General features: G+C 37.8%; 1 protein-coding gene across 16 annotated transcripts in view; it reads left to right on the top strand.

Annotated features, from left to right (window-relative positions):
• The window catches only part of Arpp21 (cAMP regulated phosphoprotein 21), a 148,889-nt gene that overhangs the window by 104,535 nt on the left and 28,906 nt on the right, over nucleotides 1-15,448 (top strand). The window lies entirely within an intron of this gene.

Below are 15,448 nucleotides of genomic sequence, written 5' to 3'. Positions count from 1 at the left end.
TGAATGCTTGCTCTGTGATCAGATTGCTACACCGAATATATGTATATGCACGTGTAATATGTCCTGATGTATGTATGTAATATATACGAGATCTGTACCATTTTTTTTTTAACAAATTATGAGGGAAAAAAAAAAAACACAGTCTTTGCCAAGGATCAGTACCAATCACAGACACCCCAAGAATACTAATGCTGACATTGCCAGCATTTGGTCCGAGTGAAGAAAGAATTAAGTTCCTCTATACTGTAGATGGTTGTATGTTCTTTAATTCATCTTATGACCTATTTAAAGTCTGCGGGAGAATTACAGAAACCTATGGCAGCCAGCCAGATTTTGTCTTCTTTCAACACGGTATTAGTTCAGGAAAGAATATATTTGACCTCAGAATGGACTTTATACTTCTGCAGTTACAAGAACAAAAATGGTTTCAAACTATTGGTGATTTTAAGGAAAGCACTTGACAGTGTTTTTTCTTTGTTGGAAAAATGTTATTTTCTCTATCATTTTGGTGGTCACTGAGCTCTCAGTTTAAATGTAGATTAGAGAGATAATATTGCATTTGGGACTTTTTTTCGGCTGATATTTATTAAAAAGTTAGTTTATAATCTTCTAGATCTTGGTGCAGAATCAACGGAGAAGTTATCCTTTTGATCACCATTGTATTTAGGAGCGGAAAGATGCAGATATCCCACTGGAATGATCTCGTTTTTATTTAGCATAGTACCATGATGTGACAGTTGTCTAGAGAAGTATTTCAGACTTGCAGAACACTGTCATAGAAGGGCTACAAACGTGCTGGAATCCACTAACCTATAAACTCGGGATCTGTGCGGGGGGTGGTGAAGGTTGGATGAATGTTATCCGGCCAACAGAATTAGATTGAGAGCAAATCTAGAGTTCCCTCCAGAATCCTATATTGCTATTTCTCCTCTCCACTAACTTCTCTGATGACTGACAGTGGTAGAGAAAATATGCATAACATTTTCTCTTTTGTAGAACACCATGGGAGCATTTAGGGATTCAGCAATTCTTCCTCGGGTTTCAGAAAGACCTAAATGATCCCAGCTATATTCTGTGACCCCCCGGGTGGCTTTGACTTGCCCCATGCTCACACGTCACCATGAAAATGCCACCTCCAAGGAATGACAATGACACTGTATGAGAAGAATGCAATCCGCAGCAACATCATGCTCAAAATAGAAGCAAGGGCAGTGCTTCAGGTGTCAAGGACATGAGGAGCGGTTGATGTGGTCTGTGGAGGGTGGGGAGGTAAGAAAAGGGAAATGTTAGCTGAACAGCGTCTTCCCCAGAAGTGACAATATCAGTACACATGGACAGACAGAGACCTTTGAGCTCCTGGCTTTGGTGACCATGACACATGTTACCAGGTCTAAAGTCCCAACACAGTTTCCATTGGAGGACTGAACTGACCACTTTTGGGGAAGGCAGGTGGTCTTCCCAACCTTGCAGAGAATCACCTCTGCTAATAAAATTCAGGTAACACAGCTCCCACGATAGCTGTGTGATAATGCATGGATGCTCTGGGTCCTACCGGTTTGGAAGTTCTTTGCTCAGCCTCAGTGAAGCCAATAGAAACGAGTTATTTGTGGGAGTGACTCAATATACAGACTATCTTAGAGAGGAAAGAGGCTTCTCCGATAATGGTAAAAGTTGTATTTTCTGGAGGAGCTGTAGATAGGCCTCCTTGTCTTTTAGTTGAAGTCTGCTCCCCACAGAGATTCTCTGATTGCTCCTTCTCCTGACTCCTGCAGGCTTCTATCCTGGGATCTGACCTGCTCCCATCCTCATCTGGTACTGACACCAGATGGTGTCATAGCATTCTTAGCTATAACATGATTTAGCATTTGAATGGGACAAAATTATGTCCAGTAAAATCAAATGAGGTTTTAATCCCAGTGCACTTGCTGGCAGTCTTTGCCATCTTTGTTTAATTGCGATGAAAGCGTTGCTTCATTTTTCTACACTCCTGACAGAATCGAAACCTCTGTCAGTTACTACTTCTTTTCTAGGGCTTAAAACTATAGACAGTGACATTTTATGAAGGAAATTGGATACCCTGCAATTGCTTAAAGAGGATGCTAAAGGTGCACTGAAGGCCAGTAGGGGGACGTAATTCTTCCTCTTGGTGATTTTGTTCTCTTGACCTTATCATTAGATAGTAAAAGTCCTATGCATGAAGTCAGGATTACAAATAAAGGCCACTGATGTTAAGAAATTGTGGAGAAATCAAGTGATACATTTGCAGTGATATATGGAAGTTGCAGCTACATTAGTGAGGAAATTTAAAAACCTTTAATACAGAAATATCTCTAATGGGAGACATTTTCTGTTGCCAATCTGACATTACCAGGTCCCCCCAACAGGGGAAACAATTTCTTTATTAGACACTTATTAATAATCCAGGACTACAAAGAAAAACGATTTCCAGTTTAGAGCTAATTTAGCTTATAGTTTTTAAATCAATCTGGCTTTAAAAGACTTGGAAGGAAGAGTGTCTTATCTGAGAATAGATTCTGTCAGTGGTCAAATATGAAATTTTATGATAATTTCTAGAGCTTTTGGATTATAAATCAATTTCTTTGTGGTTATAGGACCATTAAGATTATTTCGTCTTTTTTGAATTTCAATAGTTCGTGATTGTCATGGAATTGGCCCATTTCTTCTTAGTCCTGGGGTTTAGGTGCATAAAGTTGATGGTTGTATTCTTTTATTCTCTCTTTAGTAGCTTCAGAACATGTTGTGATATCTTATTTCATTCCTGATATTGGTGATTATTAACTTCTGTCTTTTTTTGTTGTTGTTGATCTCACTCGATTCATCATTTATTGATCTTTTTGAAGAACTAGCCCCTTAATTGACTTATTTTTATTTTATTGTTTCAATTTCACTGACTTTGACTCTTATCCTTATTTATTTATTATTTTTTTCACTTGGTTCATTTTAGCTTCCTTTGACTATTCTTTTTGTATTTTCTTCAGGTAGGAAGCTAAATGATTGATTCTTGATCTTTTATCTTTTCTAATGTAAACTTTTAGTGCTTCAAGTTTCTTTTTCAGTCCAGTTTTAGCAATATCCCACATATTTTGACATGTTGTATTTTCATTTTCATACATTTGAATTTTCTTTGATTCCTCCTCTTTGACCCATGGATTATTTAGAAGTGTATTGTTTTATGCCCAAGTGTTTGGAGATTTTCCTGTTGTCTTTTGGTTATTGATTGCTTTCATTATTTTCAGATAATGTATTCTGTATGATTTCAATTCTTAAAAAGTTGTCAAAATTGATTTATGGCCAGAATATGGTCTACTTTGGTGAATATCCTATGAACACTTGAAAAAGTGGATATTCTGCTGGTTTGGGTAGAATGTTCTAGACAGATCAATTAGATCCCATGGGTTCATTCTGTTGCTCATATCCTCTCTATTTTTGTTGCTTTTGTATTGACTAGTTCTATCCATTACTGTAAGGTGGATATTCACAACCCAAATGTAAAACCTACAATCCTAAAATAAATCTCTGGGCAAAACTTTCCTTCATTGTCTCTGAAGTCCAAGATGGAGGAGAGACTTCAAGGTTATTTGGAGCCTTGATCATCTGATTCATAAGAAATGTACATACCCTAAAAGAAGTGAGACAGATCCATCCAGATAGACTGAAAGGTAGAGGCCCTCTGAACAGTAGGGTCAGGTTAGCAATTCCTATAAGCCGCTGCCTAGAGCTCTTCAGTGCCAGGCTCTCAGTACTGCTGCTTGGTATCAGCAATATTACTCTCAGTTTAGGTAGAATAATGAAGATAATGGTTTGCAACAGATACCTCACAGTTCTGCCTTCCTGGCAGATGGGAGAGTCCTTGTTTTTGAATGTCATGAAAGGGGATCAGTACAAAGATACCAAGATATGATGTCTGCACAGCAGAGCAGGAAATTGGGGAAGGAACTTGGGGGAGCCTTAAACAGGTTAGAGTACAATGGCAGCCAGTCATTCGGTGTGGTTTCTGAAGACAGCAGAGGTGTTTTTCACCTCTGTTTTAGAACATCCCTTTCCTAACCCATCCTCCCCCACTCAAAAGTATCTGCAGGATGATTCATTTGGGGCAAAAACCATTTCATAGAGCATTTCCCACGAGAGTGTTTTACTCTTCAAATTATAGCTCAAAAGGAAACCATGAAAAGGAATCTTACAAATGCTTCATACAGTAAAACCCCAACCAGCTTTTGTAAGGTTTCCTGAAGCCCATTGAATGTATTTCTTCCCCATTCCTCTCAAGTCTCTGTGCAGAGTAAATGATGTTCCAGCTGCAGCAAAATACAGAGTTGGAGAAGAAGACTGTGGTGAAAGTCTTCTTTTCTCATGTTTTTCTCCTACCTTTAAGGTAAATCTTGCTTGGACTTTTCTTACAGTGTACTCAGTAGCCTTTGGGAGACATCACTAGTATGAAAAAAACATGAAGTGTGAATATTTAATTTTACTAATTGAAGAAACTGAGGCTAGGGAGCCAGCCTCCCACCCAACATGCAGTCTCTCTTGTTAGAGCTACCAAGGGGGCTTCTGCTACTTCTAAATGCCTATTCTGGAAACTCAGCTGACTTAGACAGTTGATCAAAATCCAATTAATGACAGTCTGCTCCTGAATATGTAAGCTAAGAACCATTTAACAAATGCAAGTGGTAAGAAAACCAGGTGAAGAGAGTAGAAATAGTACCTCGATAATTTGAAAATATGTTATCACCTCTCCTCCTTCATCAGAGAGGAGCTGGAGATTGCCCAGCTCTCAGACTGTTGTCTTTACTTTGATAGAGAACTTGATGTGAATAAATTTTGCAGTAGGCCTTCTCTCTATTCAGTGAATCAGAGTGAAAAATGGATGAATATAGAGAAGGTTGCAATGAATTAAGATCTCCTGCCCCCCCCCATATGTATATTCTTGAAGAATGATGAGAACAGAGGATGCCAGGTCAGATAATGTAGATTTATTTGTCTTATTTTGTTAGATGGCAATACCATTATAGAATAATGCAATCCAGTAATCTGCAGGTGACATTCTGACCTTTAGGCTAAAGGTTCCATTGGTTCAGACCTCCATTTTGGAGGAAACCATTGGCATGGGGAGATTTCTTCATTAAAGACTGTAGAGTTGGAGGGGCTCAGCCTATCAGAAATATAAACTTTAAAATAGGCCACTAGATTTTTGTTCCATAGAACAAATGCACCTTCCATTTCCTCAGGTATAGCTATTGGGCTCCATCTAGTCCTTTTCACATGCTCATCAATTGCAGGTCTCTGAAGATTTCTTACAAGAGCTTGTCAATGCCCCACCTCACCCCTCACATGAATGGTGCTGGGGATTTTTGTAGCCAGTGCGTCTTGAATTTTAACATGCATATCAGCTATCCAGATTGTTAAAATGAATATTAATGCCAGTAGCTGATGCAGTGGTTCTGAATGAATCCTAAGATTCTGCATGTCCTGCAAGTTCCCAGGTGATGCTCATGTGGCCTAGTGTCTTGATACCATGCAATAGACAGAACCTTTCTCACCATGGTCATATTGTATAAGCCGTTGTAAAGGGGAGAGATATACCCAGATGCATTCTTGATTTGATTTGATTTGTATTTTAGACACAATTCAAATAATATTTCACAGTCAGCATATCTGATTGTGTAAGTATTGAGAATAACGTGTTAATGCTTGCAAATCTGAATTTTGAGAGAGAAGATAAATATAGCATGATTCTATTGAAAAAATGAATAATTTTTACTTAGGCATATGCAGGGAGAATGTGAGGAGACGGGGGCGGGGGACGGGGAAGAGTACATTCTCTTTAGCCATATCTCTCAGTGGTTTATCTTTCCCCCATGGAAAATACAGTGCCTCGGCTTGAGTGATTGTATGAATATTTAAAAGGATAAAAGAAAATCTCTAAGCCATACAATTCAAATATAAATAAGAGCAAATTGCAGGTAAATGTTATGTAATCAAATAGAATGACAGCCTAACAAGTCAATTCATGTCTACAGTGAATATGCACATTTTTTAAAGTTCAAACGCCCAAAGAATATATCCTGTATCACTCAAGCCACTTTAAAGGGTATAGTGTGCTAGGATTCTGGTATAGTTGATGATTTGGGGATTTCTGCAATTTTACAGTACTGATGCTCCCATAGAAACTCATTTCAAGGGTTAGAATGGTGGGAATAACCTGGTCCTGAAAACTAATCCTCATCACTCTGCCTTCAATCATTTTCATTAACTCATATTTATTTTTATTTGTTTGCAGTTCTGGGGATCAAACCCAGGGTCTTTCTTGCCCGTGCTCTACCACTGAGCAACAACCCCAACCTCCCCAGCCCCGGTTTTCTCTTGAATGTGAAACAATGGAATGGACCTGATGGCACTTTGGGCAGGAACATATGATTGTCTGTGGCTCATGTATACTTGGAAACAGACAAAAGGCACAATTCCTTTCCTGATAGGTCTATGCAGAAGTTCAATAAACAGTAATGTGTTTAGCTTTTTTATTTCTTCTTGTAGAAGTGATATTTCTATTGTGTTAGCATGTAGTAAGAAAGAATGTTATTGCCTTTTTAATGTTCTTCTGAAGCACATTTGGGATGGGGTAAAATGTACCTTAATGGAATCTATAAATTTATTTAACCAAAGCAGTTGAGTAAGGCTGACAGTAGATTCTGTATTTTTCACTTGACTTATGAAACAGTGTCAATGTGATTGAGAAAGAGTCTATTTTCAAAATTCTCTTTTCTCGTTCACTATGTTTATATTAATTGACTTGGTTTTAATCCCTTGGGGCTGGTAGAGATGGGAAGAGGGAGCATCAGAGCCAAAGAAAGAATGTGGCCTCTTGGTCTGACCAATAAGATGCGTTAGTGTGTATGTGGTGGGATTCTAACTTAATTTGCCTTCCCTAAGATTTGATGATCTAAAAAGAATTTATTAGTTTAATTATCCTGCATATAATTTCCATTTTAACATTTAAAATCTCTTTATCTATCTATATGTGCATTAATTTGAGAAAATAATGTGTTCGCGATCACTTAGAGAAGCAAATGCAAAAGTTATTATCCCTGACAGATCTAAGGAAGTGATTTATATTTTGGGTGTCTGTATTGTTATGTCATCAGAAGCAGAAGGGTAAGTTATCAAAGAGTTACATGAAGATTTAATTGTCTATCTGGTTTCTGTTAACATCAGTGGGAGTCACATGGATAAATCCTTGTGGAACATGCTGTTCTGAAAATATTAGTTTGGAAAAGGTTTCTATGGAAACATTCATGTGTTTCTTTCATTAATTGGTCTAATTATTACATTTACAGAAATGAGAATAAGAAGTATTACACTGGGATTAAGAGGAAGGTTAATATTATTAGGAGGAATAATAGGATTCATGCTACATTTTTTTTTTCTTTCTCTTTAAATCAAACCTACATGTTCCCCAAACCAAGTACATGGCCAGGTTCCCTCTAACCCTCAGGAGGTATCATCAAAGGAATTTATTCAGCATACTTGCAAATTGTTGCTTTAGCACATTACATTTTATGTCTCTTTTGGTGTTTACATTTTCATTTGTTATGCCATTAAGTATTCCTGGTATGCTTCAGATTTCTGTTTTTTTGTAAAGCTGAGAAGATAAATCATAGCAGTGTCTGTTTTCTTGATATACAGCAGAAAATGGGAAAGAGTAGCTTGTTAAAACAAAGAAAGAAAAAGAAAAGAGTCAGATTTGGGATGGTAAGGAAAAAAGGTGTCAAGAATAAAAATACAGTTTTTTGAAAATCCTTACATTTTGATGCGGCTTTCATACGAGTGAATCATAAATGCTTCAGAAAAACCTAAGGAATCTGAACTGCTTATTCGAAGTATTGGTTTGCCTGGAGATTTTAATGAAAGAATTTAAGCAAAAATGGGATATTTTGTGCCAAATGCAGTTTGACCTTCCTTTTTCCTCTTTTCTCCCTTAGTTTTTTTTTCCTTTTTAATTTCTTGCCAATAGTTTTTGCTTTCTGTTATTATCTAGATCTTTGTTCAGTTCAGGTCTTTAGAAATATATATATATATATATATATATTATATATATATATATAATATATATATCTTATTCTTATATGAATAAGAATGAATATATACATTATATATAAATATATATGAATATACATATTATATATAAATATATATATATGAATTCATATAAATGAATTTTGTGCTGGGCTTGGTGGCTCATGCCTGTAATCTTAGCAACTCAGGAGGCTGAGACAGGAAGATGGCAAGTTTGAGGCCAACCTCAGCAACTTGGTGAGGCCCTAAGCAACTTAGACTGTCTCACAAAATATGAAGGGCTAGGGATGTGACTCAGTTGTAAAGCACCCCTGGATTTAATCTCCAGTACCAAAAAAAAAAAAGTATTTTGTTCAGTTCAGGTCTTTAGAAATATATATTTTCAAATATTTTTAAACTTAAATATTTATATTTTTAAACTCTTCATGGTTTCTGCCTCCTCCCAATTCCCAAATCCTAGACACTCCTTTTTGTTATGAGATATGGCTAGTCATTCTCCTCAAGACATTCACAATCTAGCGTTTGAATGATAGAGAAGAATGTGTGGGATACTCTGCCCTTCTGGAGATAGGGCATAAAGAGTACTGCTTATCTCCTGTTCACCTTGGTATCCCTGAAGCCAGTGTGGAGGTTGGCTCTTGGGTTTGTGAGTTGACTTAGCGCAATAGTGGTTTAAAAAGAAAATGTGAGAAAATCTTGTGTAGTATTATTTTTATCTTGGTTCCCAAATTCAGAGATGCTGTGGAACTCATGAAAAGTTGTTAGACTTTTGGATGGTATTTAAAGTTGTCACTTCCAAGGGATTCATTTTACTTAAACTTTTTGGTGGCATTGCAATTTTGCATTTAAAGCAGCATGCAAATCACCAAACTTAAAGGACACTAACTTAGAATAAATGGCACTGAAAGATCTCCTTAAAATTCTTTCTTCTTTTCACTGTCCTCAGATAGGGCTTCTTGTTGTAAGGACACAAATATAAATTCAGCAAAATCATTCAGTATGGACTCACTTGCATTCTAAGTTGATTCATTGCCTCCTGAAGTGGCCTGTCTCCTGGCCATCAGCAAAGGATCAAGGTTTTAATCAATCCTTCCAGGTGTATAGCATGGATCCTTCTTTCCAAATAAGTGACACAGTAATGTTACAGTTTGAGAGCCAGGAGAGAATCACTATAATGAGGAAGGTTACAGCATTGCATGTGTGCCTCCTTGAATTAGCATAATTCTAAAAGAAACCCTGTGACTCACACAACCCTCTTCAGAGCCTTATGAGGGTCACATACAAGTGGGGTCACTAATTGAATCTGTTGGCAGTGCACTTTTCCCTGCATAGACATTTTGTGCATCTCTTCACCTGGAGAGTGTTAGCAAAGTGCAAGGGGCTTCACACCTGTGCTTCTGTCCAAATCCCCAAAGCCACGAAGGCCTCCCCTCTGATTTCATCCAGGTACTGTTCACGGTTGTCAGCCAATCCTGCCTGGCTGCGAAGATGAGTTTGATGCCCTTTGAGGACTCCCAGCCAATCCATAACTGCCTGATGACATCTTCCCCAATTCCCTCAACATTTCCTTGAAGGCTCCTAGAGACTCATTAAAATTGCATTTTTAACGTTCTCCCAGATGCTTTTACTGCTTTGTTATTTTAAAGCTTCTTTTGCAGTAGGTCCAGCACCGTTACACCTTTTATGAGCCATTGCAGGTCATAACTGTTTTGAGGATAAAAAATAAATGCATGAAGAGGGCCAGAATAGAGCTGAAAACACACCTTGCTGAATGCAGTTGCTGTAGCAAAGCACACATTGCAAAGAATCACAAGAATATTCAGTGTGTCAAGCTGAGTTTTAAGTGGATTTGCATATATTTTTGTTTCCTAAGGAAAACAATTTATAAACAGACCCCACTCTAATTACTCATATATAAGCAGTATGATTCAGTGTATGCTGTTATGATATACAGGTCAGAATGTTTGAGGTGACCTTTAGTGAATCTTGAGGGAAACCTGATTTCCCCTCTCTGAGACCTACTAGTTCTGCCAGGTAGGAAAGGCCCAATTTTTGCTCACCTGAGACTTTGGGATTGAGATGAGCCAAAGAGAACAATCTAAGGACCAAAAATAAATCAGAAGCAAAGCTCCCACCTAACTAATAATTGTGGTAGCAATAAGGGGAAAGAAAAGACAAATCCAAACCATAATTTCTGTTTTGCTATTTTTGTATGAAGAACATTTTATAAATTTTGAAAATGAAAGACATAAAACTCTAATGCAACAATGAATTTTCATTTATTTCATCTCTTCTTTTTCTGCCTTTAAACCTACATATGCATGTTCTAGGTACCAATAGGTATAATAATAGCACATTATGCCACTTCCATTCTTATTTATTGAAAACTCATTAATTTATGTTTGCATGTGTGTGGCTTCTTCTAAAATTTCTGTCACACCTTTTTTAAAGAAGCAGAATGAATTTGAAAATGACATGATTGTTTACATAAAAGTTTCTAAACAATGTACAAATAAGCTTCTAGCTCTAACAAGTGAATTTATCAAAACTGCAGAATGCAAGGGCAATGTGTAGAAATCAGTTATATTTTAAAAACACTCCTAGCAAGTGGAACATTTTAAAATTCCATTTATAATGCTGACAAAATTTTAATAGAAATAGTTGATCATAGCATTCTTGATATTATGGTCCATGGAGGCCTAGGTCATTACCAAAGAACAACCGTGCAAGGTGAGCCCTGCACATCCAGCAGTGTCTTGTAGGGTGACAACTATCACAACCTGTTTCTCTAGGCAGGCCTGGCTTTCTCAGGAGTATGTATTGTGGAGGAACTAAGGCTTTCAAAATACCTCATTTGTGTATCTTCAACTTATAGATCAAAAATATTTCATAATAAACTGTCATTAATGGCTTTGCAGCTTCTCTGCCCAAACAGATGATTACATCGACATTTCAGGGCATTTTTCTACCTTCTGTCAAATGCTTTCCCCTGCCCCCCATTTCTCATTGTTAAAGTGACACAATTTAAGTTCCTCACACTCTTGGAGTTGAACACTACCTCAAGTGCCTCTATGAATATGCTACACAGGAGATGGTTTCCTTGGCAACAAGAACGTAACAGGGGGAAAGAAGCCCACCAAGAAAAAAATTTTTCCCGAGTACCTTTCATAGGAAGCACCCTTGAGCCAGACACAAAAGCCACCCTGAAGCAAGAGTTTCTGGTCTTCATAGGTTTAGTCATTGATTGCAAGATCCACTGCAAATCGCCTGCTGTTTTTCTACTAATGAAAACTGTTCGGTGGTGGAATGAGATTTTCTTTTTAGTTAGCCAATCTTTCATAGATATTTAAGTAGAGAAAGGAAAATTGAGGGTTAAGAAGTATGTTTGTTTATGTGTGTATGCATACATGTATGTAGGAATGTGTTTGTTGAGGTGAATTGATTTCAAATGATTGGTAGCATTTATTTTACATTTATTTTCAGTCTCTGAAATTTGCATAAAATATTTTTAAACTCTGGCAGAATGTAATGGCATGTTTGGTGACTTCTATGGAAATTAGCGTATTAATTTGGCAGTCCTTATGACACACTTATTAAGTATGCTTCTAAATAAGTCCTCATGAGTTCAAAATACTTCTCTCCCCTTTTAAAAATGCTGAGATAAATATAGACACATGAATGTATAAATAGGTGAATCTGCTGAAGTCCAATTCCAGGGACATTATTCAGCAAGTATGGAGATCAACCCATGTGAATTTAACCCAGAGCCCTCACTCTGTCCCAGTAAATCAATAAACCCACATCAGTTGGCGTTCAAACCTCAATCTCTTTCTAATCATTCCATCCCTCTTGCCTGTATATCTCCCTTTCTCAATACAGTGATGGGGAATATGCACATATAGTCGTTGATTTCTAAATTTTCCTGCTGTTGAGCCTGTCGGCTAGTGAAGGACGTTTAAAGTGCTCTAGACGTTCTCTTCTCTTTCCAGGTAATTGAACCTCCCGTTCAGCTTGGAACTTTAGAAATTTTGAGTGTGCTGATCTATTTAGTGTCTTTTATTCAGGAAGCAGGTCTCAATTCAAGAAAGATAAGAGGATCAGTCACTACCATTTTGCCTTTCTCTCTCTCTCTCTCATTTCCTTCTTTTTTGTTTTGATGTGTGGATTTGCTGGAATGTATTTTCTCACCATCCTGGAGGCTAGCTGTCTGTAGTCAAGGCATTGGCAGATTTGGTTTCTTCTTCAACTCCTCTTTTCTGCTGGCTGCTGTCTACCTATTCTTCACAGGCTGGAGAATGAAAGAAAGATACTAAGTGCAGGAAACCAATGTACTTTGCCAAGTGTTCTCATAATGTCATCGAATTTGTGCTTTGGATTATTTTACTACCAGCTTGAGTAAGGCAGATTAGAAACAGTGGTCCTATGTTCCTTCCCATTCTGAAACACATTAATGTTATAAGGATCACATTATACCTTTAGGAACCAGATGGCATAAATTAAACATCGCTTAGTATCTTAGTATGTTTGTGTGTGTTTTATGCATGCCTAAAAACGACATACCAGGATTGATTCAAGAAGCTGTGAAAAGCAGGCTAAAAAAGACACTGAAAAACTTGCCTTTCAACCGTTCTCCCCTTTCCTTGTGGTGGTGGTTGCTGTTGGTTTTTTGGGGTTGGTGACTGTAAATCATGTAGATCAGCAATGCCAGCTCTCAGCATCACCCAGAGCTGTCCTCATGTCTCAGCTCACACTGGTGGCCCAGAGGGTTTGCGGAGCTGTCTTGAAGCCTGGCTACTCGAATTCTGTCCATTTGCCTGGTGGTGACAGCCAGCACTTGTACCATGACAACTGCCATCTGGCTGCTTCTACTAGATTTGTAGCAGAAGCTCGGGTTGGGTGTGGGGATTGAGAGAGCTCCAGGGAAGGCAGAGCTTCTGTGGCTTTATTTGGGGAGCTCACAGTCATGGAAGTAAAGCAGGAAGTAGAAAAATAAATCAGCGGGGAGTTTGATGTCTGCTGGTCTTAAAGGAACTTGAGATGAACTTCACTGATTGATTGGGACAATATTATGTACATGGGAGAACTTGGAAACATGGTAAAAGCAGATTGAAACTTTAAAGTCTTTGAAATTAAAGAGCCCATCACAGCACTAAATATAGAGTCTTCCTCAGGCAGTGTGATAATATGATGTAAATTAGCCATGGGAAAAATGCACTTTCATGATTCCTTAATCCTTGTTTCTCAAAGGCTATTCCACCTGCATTAAGATCGAGGGACACATAGAGAGGGATTATAAAAACACACTTGAGTGGATCTTCCTGAATCACAAGAATTGGCCAGCACCTCTCCCAAGGACTCAATTTTTATGGGGAGGGTGTGTTTCTCTAGTTTCTTTCATCACTCCCCCTCAAATATAACAGATTGAATGAACACACAGATCAGCTTTTCTAAAATGCATTCTCAAGCAATTAATATGCCATTAATACTTAAAAACCACTAGCTTAAAGCAAATCTGCTTTGAAAATTCTTCTGATTTTTATTTCCTCCCCAATGTTCAAAGGAATTGGTGTCGGCAGGAATACTGTTGGGTTCCAATCAGACACACATTTCCTTCCACATTCCCAGAGACATCTCAGTTGCCAGAAATACTATGTGATACCACGGTGTTTGCTCTCTCTACATTCAGGGATGCATTAAAGGATGATTACCACTCAGAAGTAGGTGGGTTAGTTTGATGAAGAAAAAGTATGTGAAAAAAGAAGCGATATCTGGCTGGCAATTTTGGGCTCTTTATAAGGCAAAGTTATTTATAAGCTGCTCCCAAGACCTTTGTGCCTTCATGGATGCTGCTTCTTTATACAATAATCACTCTCATAAAGATTACTTTCTGAGAAGAGCCCTCCTGCACCACCTATTCCCTGTGACTTAGTGCCTGTCCATGGGCATAATTCATTGAGGCTGGCAGCAAAAGTCTGTGCTCCATTCTGTCGCTTTATTTTTATTTTTCTCTTCTGGTTTTAAAGGGCATATTTTAGCATATTCCAAGGGAAAATTAATCAGTCTATAACCAATGCATTTTTTTTTTATTCTCAAGTATTGGAAAAGGAAACCCATGGTAAAATGTATTTCCAGTAGGTGGAGTCTAAGAAGATTAGCATTGCAGCCACCATTGATATAATGTTGTAAGCAGAGAAGTTTATTCCAGGAGTTCTGTTTGCACTGCCTTAGTTTCCAAGTGAAAGCAGCATTCTGTTTTTGCAGGTGGATATTCATTTACTTATTTCAGCAGGATTTATCGAGCCCCAGCCAAAATCAGGCAGAAATCTGACGATGCCTGAAGACACAGACCTGGGGTCATTCCACATTAAAGCCATCTCTACCATCCATCCATTCAGATCTGTTGTGATTTACATTGTGTTCAAATAGCACAAAACTTTCTCCAAACACAGAGCTTTTAATGCCAAGGTCAAAAATTCTGTAACAATTACGCAGACAGGCAGATAGACATATGAATGCACTCATGTATCACATGTATGGAATATATGTATCATGGTTCCTACACTTAGACTTTTCAGTTTCCAAAGGTCAAGTGTTCATTTTTCCTGATACCACAATTCTTTTTTCCTGGTTTACATCTGTCAAAATGTCAAATTCTAAGCAGGATTGCCTTGCTCCCATTTTTTTTCTTCCACTGTGATTTGGGTTGAGAGAATGATAACAAAGCTTGTTAGAAACGTGTCTGAGATTGATTCTGAGTGATAGCTAAGAAGCTTAGCTAAGAACAAAAAGCATGGGGTTGCTACAGAACTGCTGTAATGTGTGGTTAACCGAATCCTGTTTTTTGCCCTGGTCTTTCCGTTTATTGCCTAAGTGCAGCATCAGTGACTGGAAGTCAGTGAGCCTTCTTGTCAGGTAGAGCTCTGGTACAATTTCGCACACTCTTTCTTGCCATGGAACAAAACTCAGCCATTCCAAGAAATAAAAAGGTGACATGTAAATTAAATGAAAGCAGAGTGCTTTCAATGCTTATTAAATTAAATTGCACATAGTTTCCTCCTACTGAGATGATAAATGAGAAAGACTGAAAAGACAAAAGTTAGTGATTTAAAATAGGTTGGCCTCAGTAATTATTACATATAAATAATTTATCCTTTATGATGGAATAGTTAAGCATGAGAAGTCAGGAATTGGATTGCCTAGGTTCAGATCTCTGTCATTGGTTGCTGTGTGACCTTGCATAAATTAATCACTCTGTGCCTCAGTATTCTTATATGTAAAATGCAGATAATCCTAGGACTGACTTGTCAAAGCTTAAATGCAGTGTGCAAGTAAATTGCTTAGTTAAATTGTTGGCACC

Source organism: Sciurus carolinensis, chromosome 17, assembly GCF_902686445.1.
Source record: "Sciurus carolinensis chromosome 17, mSciCar1.2, whole genome shotgun sequence".
Lineage (NCBI taxonomy): Eukaryota > Metazoa > Chordata > Mammalia > Rodentia > Sciuridae > Sciurus > Sciurus carolinensis.
This window is presented reverse-complemented; position numbering and strand designations above follow the sequence as displayed.